The 6285-nt window shown below is 33.0% G+C and overlaps 1 long non-coding RNA gene across 1 annotated transcript in view; it reads right to left on the bottom strand.

Annotated features, from left to right (window-relative positions):
• Positions 1 to 1032: 1032 nt before the first annotated feature.
• Positions 1033 to 6285, bottom strand: part of LOC136830756 (uncharacterized) — a 212421-nt gene continuing 207168 nt past the window's right edge. Inside the window, exon 3 of the long non-coding RNA XR_010850736.1 lies at positions 1033 to 1178. This is a non-coding gene — a long non-coding RNA (uncharacterized lncRNA). The remainder of the gene's footprint in view (positions 1179 to 6285) is intronic.

Genomic DNA, 6285 nt, shown 5'->3' with positions numbered 1-6285 from the left:
CGCAGTTGCACTAATAAATAATTGTTAGGAGAGGGTGTTTAACAAGATGGAAGAAAGATAATATGAATGGTGGTACAGTAAAGGGAATGAAAGGCGTTGCAGCTAGGTGCCGAAAGGACGCTGCAAAGAACCTTAAGAATGCGTACAGTGCATCATGTGAGACCTACTGACGGCACTAACACCCTACGGGATGAAGTCTGACGAGGCTGTAGGGAATGGTCTCACTTGCCGATAAGCTTAGTTTTAGCAAAAATCCTTATTGTAAGGAATGATGATTCTATTAACATCCTAGAGTGATGTGAAAGGTGCAATTTGATTTCTACAAATTCTTTTGCAAATCTACCCAAACTGGGTGGCTAAGTGAAATCCCAAACTAAATGTTCCGAAAATCTTATGGGCTTTCATAGGGAAGTAAGTAACCCAGCTATAATTTCTCAATAAATGAACAAAAACAAAAAAGAAGTTGATTAAAGGCTGGACGCTGTCAGACAATAATTTTAAAAGTTGGAATTGTGTAAAAATGAAGCAGTCCAAATATCCAAGGAGGTGGAAAATTCGCTGCAGTAAATCAACATTTTACACACTACTTACTCAAAATCAACTTTAAGGGTCGTCCTATATCTGTGTATATAATCAAAACGATTTGGTACTTGAAAACTACAGTGAAAATGAGAGACGAGGTTTTCAAAATGAATCCATGTTTCCACGAAAGATTACAGCTATTATTATTATTATTATTATTATTATTATTATTATTATTATTATTATTATTATTATTATTATTATTATTATTATTATTATTATTATTATTATTCAGACGATGAACCCTATTCATATGAAACAATTCAACAGGGGCCACTGACTTGAAATTCAAGCCTCCAAAGAATATGGTGCTCATTAGGAAGTAAGAGAAGGCAAAGGAAAATCCAGAAAGAAGAGATCTCACTTACTAAAAAGAAAATAACAAACATAAATTAATAAATAGATAAAAATGTATTAAAAAGCAAGGAGAACCTTGTGAAGGCAACTTACCTCAACTTCTGACAGAACATGAAAGCCGGCTAAGTACACAGCTCTAGAATGGACGCTCCTTTGAAGACTGGAGCCGTACGATCTTGCTCGGCTCTGAACAGTTAGCTCTTCAGAAGGTTAGCTAGTTCACTGCTCTGGCGATAAAACTGAAAAGATAATATAAAGAAAATTTTTCAGATTATAACGAATATGAATACTGAAATAGATGTTCCATCAAGCAATCATTAGCGCTTTTGTTTACATACTCCTGAAATTAAATCATTACAAGTCACCTGCTGTCTGAAAATTAGTTCTGTTATTCTGATTTCATTTATTATGCTAATCTTTTTTCTAATATTTTCAACTCAGTTTCATATAAAAAACAACATATAATATTTTCAATTCAGTTTCACATGAAGAAAAATAGCATTTTTGAGAAGGTACCAGTGTGTCTGGATATTGCAAATAGTTTTGGTGTTGGATTGACAAGACAAATGAAATGTAACTCTGTACTCCACCAGTGCCCTGCCTTTTTTGACAGGAGTCAACATTTAAACATCACAATAAATGTTTCAGCTGTGTTTTGGTGGCCTTTGTTATTCTAATGGAAGCTAATGATTTTAATCAATAAAGATACCAATGTTAAAGGATCTGCGTTGTTACAATAACTAAGTATGGAAGAACAAGTCCGAAAATGAAAGTGTTGTTCATGTGTTTATTTTTTCTGCTCAAACCTCGACTGCAATTTATAAGCAATGCAACCCAAAATATTTATGATGTAAAGTGTGGCTAGGTTTTTTAAACATAATCGAAAGGATGAAGATAATGCAACAAGGGGTGAAAGACTTTTGTTTATAAGCATTTTTTTTAAATCAAAATCTCGCAATTCTTTAATACTTCATCTCCCAATATATTGGTTTTATAAGTTGCACAGGCGCTCTTTAAAATTACTGCCTACCAAGACTTGAGACGAACAAAATTTACCGCATTTCCTATTTGAAAAGTATCTTAAAACCATCAGAATTAAGCTAATGATCATAAATCCACGTAATTCTCCTTCATCTCCTGTTAAGGAAAGCTTCACGATACCGTAATCTCTACCCGGACGCTAAGAAACCCGAATGCATTCAAACAAATAGTTATGAATGTCCCCCGCCATCCATCAAGATGACGATGATCCCGCGTGAAATACGGTGTCTTCACCCCGTGGAGTTTTTCTAATTTAGTTTAAATTGCAGTCCGATTCCCCGCACCCCAGCCCCCACCCAACCAACGAGCGGACCGTAAATCCAAAGAGGCCTTCTTATTCGGGTGACGTTTTCATGGGGACCTGTCACCCGCAGCTGTTATTATATTACGATTATCTGGGTATATTTCGGCGAGCGTATGACGAGGCTTTTCAGGGACATTTAGTTTTATAGAAATCTCGTGATGCATGGCCTCCGCCCATTCGTATTTAATGTGGCATCTTTTCTCCCATTCATTTCCAAAACTGTGCCGGGAATGAATGCAAGAAGCATTGTCTTCGCGCGAGTGTACCTTGGAATAATTTTTTAGATATTTCTGTTTTGCCTGGAGATAAATGTAAATTATTATTACCTTGATAATTCTTGAAATCAATACATACTCTTAAAATTTTACTGAATATTAAGCAATAATTATTGAAATTTCAAAAATACAATCAGGAAAAAATATAGTCATATAATTCTATAACACGAAAAGTTGTGAGATTTTCAATGAGATTTTAATGTTCGCCCTCTTCTGTGATGACGACTTCTACATTATAATGATAAAAACTCTTATTTCATTAGAAATAAAAATAGTAATATACATCATTAGCGCTAAGTGTAAAAGTTACTCCCTACGATCAGTGCCTCTCGATTTCTGCATATCATTCTCTTTAGTCATCCGGTTTATGGAGGAACAATCATATTTTTAAAAGGTACTAAAAACGCACTTGTCTGTTCCTGCCTTTACAGAATGAAGATAGTGTTGCTTATTGTGGCTGCTAACAGAGCGTAATTTAATGACATTATTATTAAATTATTATTATTATTATTATTATTATTATTATTATTATCATTAAAAACAATTACTGTTTCAATGGTATTTAGCCTGTAGAGTCGTCTCTGTTCGTCTTATTATTATTATTATTATTATTATTATTATTATTATTATTATTATTATTATTATTATTATTATTATTATTATTATTATCTATTATTATTATTATTATTATTATTATTATTATTATTATTATTATTATTATTATTAAAAACAATTGCTGTTCCAATGGTATTTAGCTTGTAGAGTCTTCTCTGTTCGTCATATTATTATTATTATTATTATTATTATTATTATTATTATTAAAAACAAATGCTGTTTCAATGGCATTTAGCTTTTAGAGTCTTCTCTATTCTTCATACTTATTCTTCCATATTATTATTATTTTATTATTATTATCATTATTTTTTTTTATCCTGCTACGTGGAGAATGTTATTTAGAAATTTTGGCAAAATGAACAAACATTTATATGGGCCAAGCCTGAAAGGCCACTGACTAGCAAAGCAACCATCCACAGAACAGTGCTGTTACCCGTGACGTCCTCTTATTCATATACCCAAGAGAATGAGGGCGTCTCCTAGTACTGCAAACTGAGCATCGATATTTTAGTAGTCACGATTCTGTCCCGAAAAAAAAAACTCAACACGATAAAAGTAAAATTACAGAATTCGACTACATTACAAATGCCTTTCTTAATTCCCAAAATGCATGAACTGAGAATCAGTAAATATATCATGTTAAAATGCCGTCTTCTGTGTGAATTAAATCTCTTTAGAACTATTACAAAACAACGATTTAAGAATGAGGTTCACTGAACAAGACTGTAGCTAGGAACAGGTTACAAGGTAACTTGCCTACAACAGCAAAAAGTAGCTCAATGAATTTGTCATGTCAATCATGTTAACTTTCCCGTGGTGTAGTTTATTCCCCAGTACATAGTCGTATTGTTGCAAGAGAGGGAATATCCCTTGTAAAGAGTGTTGTTTTCAAAGGGGTTGTAAATTCAAGAGTACAATACGTTGGCTGAAAACATTCCCACAGCGTTTTCCTTTATTCTTTACACCCTAGAGCTTCTTCTTCTTCTTCTTCTTCTTCTTCTTCTTCTTCTTCTTCTTCTTCTTCTTCTTCTTCTTCTTCTTCTTCTTATTATTATTATTATTATTATTATTATTATTATTATTATTATTATTATTATTATTATATTATTATTATTATAAGACGGTGAACCCAATCCACATGAAATAAGCCCACAGGGGCCATTGACTTGAAATTCAAGCTTCCAAAGAATACGGCATTCATTTGTAAGAAGTAACAGAAGGAAATGGGAAATACAGAAGTAAGTAATCAGTCATTATAAAAGAAAAAAGAAATTAACAAGAAAAAAAATAAATATATAAATAAAAATGTAAGTAAATTATTAAATACAATAACTGCTTTAGGGTAGTAATGCACTGCATCTTCGCTTGAACCTTTGCATAAGAATTCTTCGTTCATAAACTGTGTGGCATTACGCAATTTTACAAAGGTTTCACAGCTTGACTTTGAAATATACAGAATGTCGTCTATCCTGGTTCATAAACGAGGTCTTGACAGAGGTCAAGAGGGCATGAAATGAAGCCTCGATAAATATACACGATGAAAATGCATTGTTCCAGAACCTTCATAAGCTCTCTCTCTCTCTCTCTCTCTCTCTCTCTCTCTCTCTCTCTCTCTCTCTCTCTCTCTCTCTCTCTCTCTCTCTCTCCGAAATAATCGTTCTTACGTTGTAATGTTTCTTTAAAATTTGGTTTACCATAAGTGAGTGAACATGAATTTAATAATTTTTTTTTAGCTGTTTCGAGACTCCTTGAAATTTAATATGATAATGGCAAGCTCATCAATAATCATTAAACTGATAATGATGAAGTATGTCGATAAGAACCTTTTAATAGTACAAAAACATTATGTAAAACTAACATTAGACAGAAAGTTTTACTGACACCTGATAATCTTTTATTTATTTTTTTTATACAAATGCGATTTCGTCTGAAATATTTTGTTTGAATGATTTCTGTGCAATGATGCTAACAAATAAGGTTATCAACTGCGATTCGAACTCGCTAATAATAAAAAAATATTAGTAAATCAGGTAAAAATCTGCTGTAGGATTGGGATGCTAAAATTAAAAACAATAGAAAATTGGTAAACTCACCAGATTCCCTAGCTCCGAATTTTGCTGCGGTGTAGACTACAAACTGAAATTTTAAGGTATATCACGTAGAAGCTGTTACAGTAATTATTTGCAAATATCATATTAAATAGCAACGAACCCAAATTATGGGAGATCTAACAATATTTCTGATCGTAAAAAACATGGGAAACTGGAGATTAAGGGCTCTTATGATGCCCTATAAAATATTTGAAGTATATATATACATGTTCAGTTAAAGACTATGTTAAAGATTTTTCTTTCCGTCTCCAATAGGAATACTAAAACATATACAACACTCTTCTGTTAAAACCTGTAAATACACAGCTTTGTCAAGTCACATATCCTAATCTGTGATTGTTTTCACCCCTAGTATATTTATTAGCATACATTAGTAGCAATTATCATCATTAGCTGAAATCCAACTCTCAAATGTAAACGTATAAATCCCTCTATCAGGTGACGTTAATACTCGGGAGATTAATCACTTACACCTTATTAACCACATAATTACTATTGCTGAAGTTATATTAATTATTTTGCGGTCAAATACATGCAGTGTAGAAGTTGGGAACTTGAGATTCAACCGGTTTGATCACACATTCACGCCACTCACTTAAAAAATTTGGAACTCTCTTCCTGCCTGTGAGTTTACTAAAACCTATAACATCTTTCTTTCTTCTTTTTTATTTTTTCAAATGGTTGATCTACCACCGCACAGAAAGAGAAGTTCATGAAGACACATTTTCTCTGAAAGGTCGATTCAACCGGTTCGGCCAGACCTTCGCTCCACTCACTTCAAAGATTTGGAACTCTCTTCCTGCCTGTGAGTTTACTGAAACACATAAAATCATTCTTTTTTTTTTTTTTAAATGGTTGATCTACCACCGCACAGAAAGAGAAGTTCATGAAGACACATTTTCCCCTGAAAGGTCGATTCAACCGGTTCGGTCAGACCTTCGCTCTACTCACTTCAAAGATTTGGAACTCTCTTCCTGCCTGTGAGTTTACTGAAACACAA

Source organism: Macrobrachium rosenbergii, chromosome 47 (assembly GCF_040412425.1).
Source record: "Macrobrachium rosenbergii isolate ZJJX-2024 chromosome 47, ASM4041242v1, whole genome shotgun sequence".
Taxonomy (NCBI): domain Eukaryota; kingdom Metazoa; phylum Arthropoda; class Malacostraca; order Decapoda; family Palaemonidae; genus Macrobrachium; species Macrobrachium rosenbergii.
Note: the sequence above shows the minus strand (reverse complement) of the source record. Positions and strands in the feature narration are given on the sequence as shown.